Source organism: Erpetoichthys calabaricus, chromosome 1, assembly GCF_900747795.2.
Source record: "Erpetoichthys calabaricus chromosome 1, fErpCal1.3, whole genome shotgun sequence".
Classification (NCBI taxonomy): Eukaryota; Metazoa; Chordata; class Cladistia; order Polypteriformes; family Polypteridae; genus Erpetoichthys; species Erpetoichthys calabaricus.
Window position 1 is genome coordinate 315752509 of NC_041394.2, and position 12544 is coordinate 315765052.

Sequence of the window (12544 nt, forward strand, 5' to 3'; positions counted from 1 at the left end):
CCTGGTAGGGCCACCCAAGGCAAACTGGTCCTAGGTGAGGGATGAGACAAAGAGCGGTTCAAACCTTCTATGATGAATGAAAACTTTGGACGCCGTTTTCCCTTGCCCGGACGCGGGTCACCGGGGCCCCACTCTGGAGCCAGGCCTGGAGGTGGGGCTCGATGGCGAGCGCCTGGTGGCCGGGCCTGCACCCATGGGGCTCGGCCGGGCACAGCCCGAAGAGGCAACGTGGGTCCCCCTTCCCATGGGCTCACCACCTATGGGAGGGGCCAAGGAGGTCGGGTGCAGTGTGAGTTGGGTGGTGGCCGAAGGCGGGGACCTTGGCGGTCCGATCTTCGGCTACAGAAGCTGGCTCTTGGGACGTGGAATGTCACCTCTCTGAAGGGGAAGGAGCCTGAGCTAGTGTGCGAAGTTGAGAGGTTCCGGCTAGATATAGTCGGACTCACCTCGACGCACAGCTTGGACTCTGGAACCAATCTCCTTGAGAGGGGCTGGACTCTGTACCACTCTGGAGTTGCCCCCGGTGAGAGGCGCCAAGCGGGTGTGGGTATACTTATTGCCCCCCGACTTGGAGCCTGTACATTGGGGTTTACCCCGGTGGACGAGAGGGTAGCCTCCCTTCGCCTTCGGGTGGGGGGACGGGTCCTAACTGTTGTTTGTGCGTATGCACCGAACAGCAGTTCGGAGTACCCACCCTTTTTGGAGTCCCTGGAGGGGGTGCTAGAGGGCATACCTTCTGGGGACTCCCTCGTTCTGCTGGGAGACTTCAATGCTCACGTGGGCAATGACAGTGAGACCTGGAAGGGCGTGATTGGGAGGAATGGCCCCCCCAATCTGAACCCGAGCGGTGTTTTGTTATTGGACTTCTGTGCTCGTCACGGATTGTCCATAACGAACACCATGTTCAAGCATAGGGGTGTTCATATGTGCACTTGGCACCAGGACACCCTAGGCCTGAGTTCGATGATCGACTTTGTGGTCGTGTCGTCTGACTTGCGGCCACATGTCTTGGACACTCGGGTGAAGAGAGGGGCGGAGCTGTCAACTGATCACCACCTGGTGGTGAGTTGGCTTCGATGGTGGGGGAGGATGCCGGTCAGGCGTGGTAGGCCCAAACGTGTTGTGAGGGTCTGCTGGGAACGTCTGGCAGAGCCCCCTGTCAGAAGTAGCTTCAACTCCCACCTCCGGCAGAACTTCGACCATGTCCCGAGGGAGGTGGGGGACATCGAGTCCGAATGGGCCATGTTCCGTGCCTCTATTGTTGAGGCGGCTGACCGGAGCTGTGGCCGTAAGGTGGTCGGTGCCTGTCGTGGCGGCAATCCCCGAACCCGTTGGTGGACACCGGTGGTGAAGGATGCCGTCAAGCTGAAGAAGGAGTCCTACAGGACCCTTTTGTCCTGTGGGACCCTGGAGGCAGCTGATAGGTACCGGCAGGCCAAGCGGAATGCGGCTTTGGTGGTTGCTGAGGCAAAAACTCGGGCGTGGGAGGAGTTTGGGGAGGCCATGGAGAACGACTTTCGGATGGCTTCGAGGAGATTCTGGTCCACCATCCGGCGTCTCAGGAAGGGGAAGCAGTGCAGTGTCAACACTGTATATGGTGGGGATGGTGCGCTGCTGACCTCGACTCGGGACGTTGTGGGTCGGTGGGGGGAGTACTTCGAAGACCTCCTCAATCCCATTAACATGCCTTCCAATGAGGAAGCAGAGCCTGGGGACTCAGAGGTGGGCTCCCCCATCTCTGGGACTGAGGTCACCGAGGTGGTCAAAAAACTCCTTGGTGGCAGGGCCCCGGGGGTGGATGAGATACGCCCGGAGTTCCTCAAGGCTCTGGATGTTGTAGGACTGTCTTGGTTGACACGCCTCTGCAACATCGCATGGACATCAGGGACAGTGCCTCTGGATTGGCAGACTGGGGTGGTGGCCCCCCTCTTTAAGAAGGGGGACCGGAGGGTGTGTTCCAACTACAGAGGGATCACACTCCTCAGCCTCCCTGGAAAAGTCTATTCAGGGGTCCTGGAGAGGAGGGTCCGTCGGATAGTCGAGCCTCGGATTCAGGAGGAACAGTGTGGTGTTCGTCCTGGTCGCGGAACAGTGGACCAGCTCTATACCCTTAGCAGGGTCCTGGAGGGTGCATGGGAGTTTGCCCAACCAGTCTACATGTGTTTTGTGGACTTGGAAAAGGCATTCGACCGTGTCCCTCGGGGAATCCTGTGGGGGGTACTCCGAGAGTATGGGGTACCGGCCCCCCTGATAAGGGCTGTTCGGTCCCTGTACGATCGGTGCCAGAGCTTGGTCCGCATTGCCGGCAGTAAGTCGAACCCGTTTCCAGTGAGAGTTGGACTCCGCCAGGGCTGCCCTTTGTCACCGATTCTGTTCATAACTTTTATGGACAGAATTTCTAGGCGCAGCCAGGGCGTTGAGGGGGTCCGGTTTGGTGGGCTCAGGATTGGGTCACTGCTTTTTGCAGATGATGTTGTCCTGTTTGCTTCATCAGGCCGTGATCTTCAGCTGTCTCTGGATCGGTTCGCAGCCGAGTGTGAAGCGGCTGGAATGAGAATCAGCACCTCCAAATCCGAGACCATGGTCCTCAGCCGGAAAAGGGTGGAGTGCCCTCTCAGGGTTGGTAGCGAGATCCTGCTTCAAGTGGAGGAGTTCAAGTATCTCGGGATCTTGTTCACGAGTGAGGGAAGAATGGAGCGTGAGATCGACAGGCGGATCGGTGCGGCATCCGCAGTAATGCGGGCGCTGCATCGGTCTGTCGTGGTGAAAAAGGAGCTGAGCCGCAAGGCGAAGCTCTCAATTTACCAGTCGATCTATGTTCCTACCCTCACCTATGGTCATGAACTATGGGTAGTGACCGAAAGAATGAGATCGCGAATACAAGTGGCTGAAATGAGTTTCCTCCGCAGGGTGTCTGGGCTTTCCCTTAAAGATAGGGTGAGAAGCTCAGTCATCCGGGAGGGGCTCAGAGTAGAGCCGCTGCTCCTCCGCATCGAGAGGAGTCAGATGAGGTGGCTCGGGCATCTGATCAGGATGCCTCCTGGACGCCTCCCTGGTGAGGTGTTCCGGGCACGTCCAACCAGGAGGAGGCCCCGGGGAAGACCCAGGACACGCTGGAGGGACTATGTCTCTCGACTGGCCTGGGAACGCCTTGGGATTCTCCCGGAAGAGCTAGAAGAAGTGGCCGGGGAGAGGGAAGTCTGGGCATCTCTGCTCAAGCTGCTGCCCCCGCGACCCGACCTCGGATAAGCGGGAGACAATGGATGGATGGATGGATGGATACCTGTACAATTCTCATCACAAGGTATAACACAGTTTATACTATTATTGCAATATGTATTGCCAGGGTCAATACCAAAACAAATTTAACAAGGGGGCATTAGACTCCAAATGGGGAACTGATGCATGATTATCAAACCAAAAAAAGAATTATTTTTGACTTACAACAAATACATATTGTATACATACTTGATAAACTATATCCTCCAGAATGCAACACTTCAGGCTTCTGCTATAGCTCAAAAAGCTAAAAGCTAAGCAGGTTGTAGTGATCAAACAAGTATAAAGTGGTACCTGTAGTTGCACAGGCACATGCATTACAGAAAACCCAAAACATACTGAATATACTGTTTAGTGGAATGGAAGATCATGAAGTTAAAAAAAAAATCTAAAAATAAAAATAAAAAATAAAAAGGTATAAAACCTCAAGAATGATTCTTCTATAGCTAAGCTTACCACTGCATGCGGCTAATCAGGCTTTTAAAATAACCCTGATGATGCACAGCCGGCCTAACCTCTGATGTGTGAGACTCCTGTGTTAAAGCCACATAAATGAAGGCAAAAGTTAGGCCACTGACCTCACCATTAGGAGAGTTGAATTTTGATGGGAACTGAACCTACTTACATATTTTTTGCTAACAATCATTTTTATTTAGATTATTTTTTTTTATTATTTACACTTTTATTATGTAAAAAAAACAAACATTGAGATGCATTTACATACATAAAAATATGTTTTATAAGAATTTCTGTTGTAAGCAAACATGTTTGGTTGAAGGCACAAACTGTGCAAATTTATAGGCTGTACTTTAAAGCTTCTATTGTGTCACATAAAGATGCTATAAAAGATGTCATGTGCTAAAGACATAGCTTTGAGAAAAGTATGATCTGTGCGTTTTTTTTAGTCTTATGCTTTATTTATTGCTTTGGTCAGTTAAATACATCAAAAACAAAAATATGCTGCAAGGCCCTTAAAGCTCCCGTACACAAATTTAAGATTCACATTGCAACAACATGTTTTGGGAATGAGCTATTCTCAAAGCATTTTGGGGAAAAGTTTGATATTTCTCTTAGAAAGCCTTGGATCTAAAAATTACTCTTAATGACTTAACAGCAGTACTTGGTATAGTTTACTGTATAAAATCAGTTATGATATGCTGTGCCACACTAATTGCACAAAGAATCCTTTTGCTCTACTGGAAGAATCCCCTTCCACCTGCCATACTATCTAAAACTTGAAAAAAAAAACATTCTTTTTGTGAGGATCTGCTAAAAATGTTTTGAAAACTTGTCAAGAATGAATTAATGTGCTGAATATTTATTTTCTTTGTTTTGTAATTTTATATGAAAAACTACTTAGATGGGGCTCTCTTTTTGTATCTCTCTTTAGAGCGGATTTCACATTACACGACTTCTAGTCATAGAAGACGTCAAACCTAATGACTGCTGTTGCCAATCTTATCACCTGAACATGTCATATTACGGCACTAGATATAAGTTAAATTAGGCGAATATATGGCAATTTTCAAGCACAGTTTCACATTTCTAAAGTATTGGAAGCTCAGCCCTTTTTCTGACAGTTAATAATGTGCTGCCTGACAGAGCCGATACTTGTGTGAAGGCTTTACAGGTTCGGGGAGTTCAGTCACAATCTCTGACACTTTTTTCTTTTTGCCATTCTGTCATGATACATAAAGAACTCAATATCAGGCAGACACACTCTCTTCTGTTTGCAAGGTCCAAAACACCTGCATTCCTTATTCCTTGTTGCTGCATTATGTGTATTCATTCATTCATGGTCAACTTCTGACTTGTAACTGGATAGGCTCACACTTATATACTTAAATAAGTGAATTTACAAAATGAACAAATGAATACGTATGGTCTGGGTAACCAATATGCCTCCAAAGAACAAATTTCTTTGAGTTCAAAATCGATCATGCAAATTCATTATAAAGTCTGGGGCTCAGGACTTGCTGCATGGCTAGTTTCATTTGAAATTGCTGATTTTAATTATTGTACAAATGTTTGCTAAAAATTATATAAAAAAATGTTACGAACATTCACATATCCCAAAACTGTCAAACAAATAGTATAAAAAAACATGTCAACTTTAGAATTCTATATTGTTAGGTTGTTTCACTTGTGAAAACTTCTTTTTAGGGGAAGCAGAATTAATAAGGGAAGAGACATGTCAAGTCAGAAAGGGAATTTCCTGGTAGATACCCTGAATGATTAAAAGATGATTATTAGGGACAGCATGCCTGTGATGATTAGTCAGTATATCAGTCAGACTAACTTTGGGAACACTGCATCAAGGAGAGCAGAGATCATGGGAGGTAAGGTACATGGAAGCCAGCAGTGGGGTTCAGCAAGTGTTTTATTTATTTATTAATAAGTGTTTTTTTTTATTCTTACAGTTTGTCAGATCAGAGTCAGCAAAGGGAGCAGAAAGAGAACGTTCCTTGGATGTGGAGTTAGAGTTGGAGAGAGAAGTAGCAGTTCCCTGATTGCAGGAAAGCATGAAAGAGAGCAAGAGCAAGCAAATGAAAGGAGAAAGGAAGGATTTTGGGTGTGAATACAGCAGGCTAGCGTATTCTACAGTCTGAAAGTGATTCCAGGATCTTAATATGTGTAGTAGGTCTAATGTTACTCATGTATTTTCAATGTTTTATTTACTGTACTTATTCCTCGACTTAATAACTATTCATTTTTCATATAATGAAAATCCATATACGCTTTCGTATCTTTTACAGAGTTGGGGCCACACTATTTAAGGGAGTTGCTATAGTGTTAAAACTTTCTCTCTATTACAAAAAAGGGAGATGAGACGTGATCTTCTCGGAAGACAATTTGACGTCCTGCGAGAGACACTTTAACATCACGTTTGACAAGGCAGTGAGGCAACATTTAAAACAAGTTCATGGACATCTAACTTGGCAGTTTTTGAATGGCTTTTGGCAGACACACTTCATGTGCTCCCAGCTCTTAAAACAACGATAAGCGACAAGCAGAACACGTAGCTCGCCAGCAGCAACAAGCCTTCAAATGATCCGACTGCTTCTCCTTAGCATGCGTCCTGTGAGATAGAGATTTAACCACAACCGGGGCCGGAAATAAAGGATTGTTTTTACAAAAGTTTTAAAGTAAAAGTGAAAATAATGCATATGTAACAATTCCCAAGAAAAAAACAATTTCTTTAAATTGTATATCCGGTAAACCAAACCTGGGGGTGGGCGAGCGAAGCGAGCAAGGGGCAGAGCCCCCTAGTTATTTAAAGGTAAGTTAAAGATGTCTTTAACTGTCATATATTTAATCCTGTGAATTTATTATGGTAACTCTAAAGAAATCTCTTGCACCAATCTAGGTAAGAACAACATTACAAAAAAAGGAGACCATTCAGTCCATCAGTCTTATTTGGTTATCAGAAAGCTCAAGTTCTTCAGTGTTTTCAAGTGGTTTTTCTGTCTGTTGTATGAAAAAGTGCTGTCTAGTTCCCATCTTGCTAGACTTCTATTTAATTTCCACTGTTGGTCTTTGAGTATGTGATTTATTAGTTAAGTGAAATAGTTCTGCTGGATCAGTGTCTTTGAGAATCAGTGCCCTGGGTAGAACACATTCATTCAACATTAGAGAAATTAAATTCCCAGAGCCTCCCAAAGTAGGACATGTCTGAAATTGTACTTCTCTGCTCTGCTTCAAGAGCTGCTCAAGAATCCAGCACAAGGCCATAATAAAAGGTGCAGTTGTCATATCACTTCATTATTTAATTGATATTGACAAGAGCTTCAAAAAGATTTCAGATTGCTAATTTCAAACGTGCGAAACAGCTGGTTGGCTGATTCACATTACAATAATCTGTTAATCTGTCCACAGGCCTGGTCACCAGATTATGAAAAGGAAGCAGAGCAAGTGCAGTACCACATTGGATAGGGTTGGCTCCCACCTTTTGCCCAATGTTGCCATGTAGGCTGAAGCCCCCCGATGACCACAGTTCCAGGACAAAAGAGATCACTAACCACCTTCTCTGTTTTACCTGTAGGCCTCAAGATGAATCCTGAGACAGTCTGTGATGTCACTTTTGGTACAACCCAGGGGCCCTGCCACTTCCAATCTGGGAGCTATTTAAAGAGCATAGGGCACTGGAAGTCAGTGCCCATTCAAACCAAGCTTGCTTAGTGTACAGAATTCTACAACAGAGAAGCTTGTTTCCAGATGGAAAGCATGCAGGACATGAGCCGTCCATTTTCTTTTGAACCTTTTCATTTCATTTCATTCTTTTGAAGTAAACAGGTTACCTGCCTGGTCTCTAACCCTTTGTTATTTTCTAATCTTATTTATTGACAGAGTTACAGCAGGTTTAAGAATGTTATTTATGTTTTATATTTTCCTATCAAAGAACTGCTGTTAATAGCTGAAATATGAACTAATGGAAAACATCTCAACTTTTGAATTTTCTTTTTGGATGCAGTAAGAAACTAAACTACTTCAGTTTAAATTAAAAATTATGACCATAACATTAGCAAGATCCGAAATAATCTACAAACAGAATGAGAAATGAAAAACATGGTTATAAAATCTTTTACAAATTTAGAAACCGATATGGTGTACCGAGTTTTATTTCACACTGGCCATAAGTATTTTGATTTGCGGGTTACAGGCTTATGCAAAGTTTTTCATCTACAGAAAGTAATCAGTTGTAGCTTTGAAGAGCCACTTAGTCAAGACTCTTGTTTCATGATAAAAGAAGATGAAGAGTACAAAATCTCAGGTTAAAAAGCAATGTTTAACTTAGAAATATAAGAATGCCATGAAGGCTTTACAAAATGATATATTTGAAATTAAATGTGTAGGCTTGTTAGTGAATGTTTGGCTTCCCTCCACATTATGAGATGCAATAAAGTCTAAGTATTTGAAAGTGTGAACTGGTGGTTTAGGTGCCAGACTGGAAAGCAGACAGTGGCTGGTTCAAATCCCTAGGTGTGAACCTGAGCAATTTAGTTAGCCTGCTGATGCTCACACTGCACCAACTAGAAAACAAATGCTCTGTCCTAGACCTGCAAACCCCTCTGCATGTGTTTGGCCATTGAAAATTCTGATTGGAGTATTTATTTTTCTGTCTAAAACATATGATAGACATTGATATCACTAATTCTAATGATCAAAACACTAAACATTTATCAGCAGAACTATGGTGCATAAGTGAGTTGTACAGTCTCAAAGCTCCAGTGACCCGAGTACAATTCTCTGCACTGTAAATGTCTGCCTGAGGTTTGCACATCGGCACTCCAATATCTGCAAGATGGGCATGCGATGTAAACTTCCAAAGGCAAGAGGTCCAGTTGTGTGTTCATGTGCCGTGTGATATACTGGCAACCCATTCTCAATTTATGCCTGCCTTGTACTCAGTTCTGCTGTGAACGTCTGCATGTGTTCTAAAACCACAATATAATTATGATGAAAATAAAGAGAAAATAAATAAATGAAACCTTCACATTATATAGATTATCTATCTATCTATATTTATACACATGTACACACACACATACTGTATATACAGTATATGTATACATTATATCAAATATATATATATATATATATATACAGTATATATACACATACTATATCCAGCCATCCATTATCCAACCCGCTATATCCTAACTACAGAGTTACGGGGGTCTGCTGGAGCCAAACCCAACCAACACAGGGCGCAAGGCAGAAAGCAAACCCCGGGCAGGGTGCCAACCCACCGTAAGGCACTATATATATATATATATATATATATATATACTGTATATACTAGGGGGCTTCGCCCCCTGCTCGCTTCGCTCGCCAACCCCTGTTTTTGTTTTTCTGGATACACACTTTAAAAGATTTTTTTTCTTTGAATTGTTGCTATTTCATTAGTTTCACTTTTATTTCAGAACTTCTGTAAAAACAATATTTGGAATCTTTGGAGTCCCAATATGCTGAATCTAAATGAGGTCAGTGAGACTTCAGGATAGGTTTCTCTGTTTAGAATTTCAGCACAGACAAAGCGATCTACTTCATCAGCAGTTAATAATTTTTTTGCAAAGTAACCCATAAATGCATGTGAGGTAAACCACGTTTTTGAAATTCACTGACTTAAACTTCAAAGCCTTACAATATTTACAAACTTCTGACATATCACCTATGTCCATATATTCGATCTCTATTCACCTTTTCGTTATTTCTCTGAGTAATAATTTCTCTTTGTTTGTGCTAATGCAATGTTTACTGTCTTTGTTTTGACACTTTCATTTTTTCCTGCTTTAATATTCTGTATCTTGCTCAGCATGTGTATCGCGCCTACGTTTTTTTTTTTGAGTCTTTAGAATTCCAGTTTTCATTATCTCGAACCTGCTCTGCATGTATTTGGCCCCTTTGTTTTTGAAGACGTTTTACTTTGTTTTCTACTCTGTCTTTTATTTCTGACCTCACTTTGTCCTGCTTTTTTTTGAATGACACCTGGTTCGTGGTGATTATTTTCCCTTTTTTGAGTAATAATTTCTGTTTGTTTACGCTACTGCAATCTTTGCTTTCTTTTTTTTATACTTTCTAATTTTCCTACTTTCATATTCTTTAACTTTCTCCACATGTGTATCACGCCAATGTTTTTTTTTTTTGAGCCTTTCGAATTCCACTGCTTTCATAATCTCTAACCTGCTCTGAATGTGTATAGCGCCAATGTTTGTGAACATCTTTATGAAGTTCTGCTTTGTCTTTTACTCTGTCTTTTAATTCTGAGCCCGAATGGATGTGCTTTTTTTCAATTCCATTTGTTCCGGGCTGATAATTACTTTCCTTATTTTCTGAATTTGCACCTAGGTTATTCTTTTTTCTCTCCAACACTTTTGAGTCTCTTTTCTCCGCACTGCTTTCTTCTTCGCGTAGTCGTCGACATTTCATTTATAACTTATTGTCCTTATACACTTTATATGCACCGAGACCCTGGATCTGTGTGTGCTCAAATCCTTCACAAGACTGAATGTTTTGCTGCCCGTTGTCTTATTTGATATTGGTTGCAAGTAGGTCGTGTCTTGCAAGAATCTCATGTTCTACGTAATTGCGAGACGGTCCTGGGTCAATCTCTTGGCACAAAGTCTCATGTTTAAGGTCCCCACGAGATGCTCCATGGCCATTCTGTTTCATCTCGCGGGTCTTTTAAGTGTCTTCCGTGATCTTAATATGAAGATCACGTCTCGTCTCCTGTCTTTCTCTCCCAGGATTTTTTTTATAATATATATATATCTATCTTGTGATGGATGGCCGAGGCCCATGCCTGACCGGGACGCCCCTTCACTACATCTGCCAGGGGGACAAGGGTGGGAAGCCCCGTATCTCCCCCTGGACGCTAGATGGCAGCCTCCCTGGGTTGCAGCAGTGCCTTGGACTCCCCAAGGGCTTCATGGGGGTTGGAGTTCTGTGCAGCTCTGTGGGGTTCCACAGGCGCCACCAGGGGGTGCTGCAGCAGGAACTGCTGGCCCCTTTTAGGCACTGGTTTCACCTTTCCCAGAAGTGCAGCTGGATGTCGCCAATCAAGCACCTGGAGCATTTCCAGGTACCCAATAAAAGGGAGCCAGCAGCCACCACTCAGCGGCCAGAATTGGGTGGGAGGAGGACAAAGCTTGCTGAGGAGGAGTGGTGGTGGAAGAGAGAAGAATAGTGCTTGGTGTTACTTGTGGTCTGTGCTTGGGACTGTGTTGTGGCTGGAGGGATTACGGGGAAGATGTGCCCACCAGCTGAAGAAAAATAAACAGTTTATTTGTTTAACACGTGCCTCCGTGTCAATCTGTGTCAGGCACGTGTCCGATTGAACATCTCTGGAAAGATCTTAAAATGGCTGTACACCGACACTTCCCATCCAACCTGATGGAGCTTGAGAGGTGCTGCAAAGAGGAATGGGCGAAACTGGCCAAGGATAGGTGTGCCAAGCTTGTGGCATCATATTCAAAAAGACTTGAGGCTGTAATTGCTGCCAAAGGTGCATCAGCAAAGTATTGAGCAAAAGCTGTGAATACTTTTCTCAGTTTTTTTATTTTTAATAAATTTGCAAAAACCTCAAGTAAACTTTTTTCACGTTGTCATTATGGGGTGTTGTGTGTAGAATTCTGAGTAAAAAAATGAATTTAATCCATTTTGGAATAAGGCTCTGCGGTGGATTGGCACCCTGCCCGGGACTGGTTCCTGCCTTGTGCCCTGTGTTGGCTGGGATTGGCTCCAGCAGACCCCCGTGACCCTATGTTCGGATTCAGCGGGTTGGAAAATGAATGGATGGATGGAATAAGGCTGTAACATAACAAAATGTGGAAAAAGTGATGTGCTGTGAATACTTTCCGGATGCACTGTATACAGTATATACACACACACATTACAGTATATATATATATATATATATATATATATATATATATATATATATATATATATTGGGGGATCTGGGGACCTGGGTTCGCTTCCCGGGTCCTCCCTGTGTGAAGTTTGCATGTTCTCCCCATGTCTGCGTGGGTTTCCTCCGGGCGCTCCGGTTTCCTACCACAGTCCAAAAACATGCAGGTTAGGTGGATTGGCGATTCTAAATTGGCCCTAGTGTGTGCTTGGTGTGTGGGTGTGTTTGTGTGTGTCCTGCGGTGGGTTGGCACCCTGCCTGGGATTGGTTCCTGCCTAGTTGGCTGGGTTTGGCTCCAGCAGACCTCCGTGACCCTGTGTTTGGATTCAGCGGGTTGGAAAATGGATGGATGGATGGATGGATATATATATATATATATATATATATATATATATATATATATATATATATATATATATACACTGTATATATCTATATCTATATATAAATACAAAATCCAACGTCTGTTCGCTTTTCACGAGAGAACTATTTAACGGACATAGATCTGTTTTTTTTCTATAATTTGCTTGAACATTACAGTTGATTCAACTTCTCTGTGTATCATAGTTCGCTTGCAATACCAATTTATTTGCGCAAATCCAAAAGAGAGGCTGCGGGCCGAGGGTAGGAAAGCAGGGCCCTCTTCACTCATGCGCCAGCTTTCGTTCGATTTGCTCTACCTCTCACCACGTGTTGAAGCATACCTTGCCTCCACTTAGCTAGTGATACCTTTTTTCCAACAGACGTTAACATCTACAGATTGTTTAGGAGTAACATTTGAAGTTTTTGAGAGAGAGATCAGAGCTACGTGTGCTTTAGAGGGTAGCTACTATTTGCCAGAGTTATCACAGCCAT

General features: G+C 43.7%; 1 protein-coding gene across 1 annotated transcript in view; it reads right to left on the reverse strand.

The window, feature by feature from the left end:
* efcab6 (EF-hand calcium binding domain 6) overlaps positions 1-12544 on the reverse strand; it is a 177703-nt gene that overhangs the window by 117183 nt on the left and 47976 nt on the right. The gene's annotated exons all lie outside the window — the stretch shown is intronic.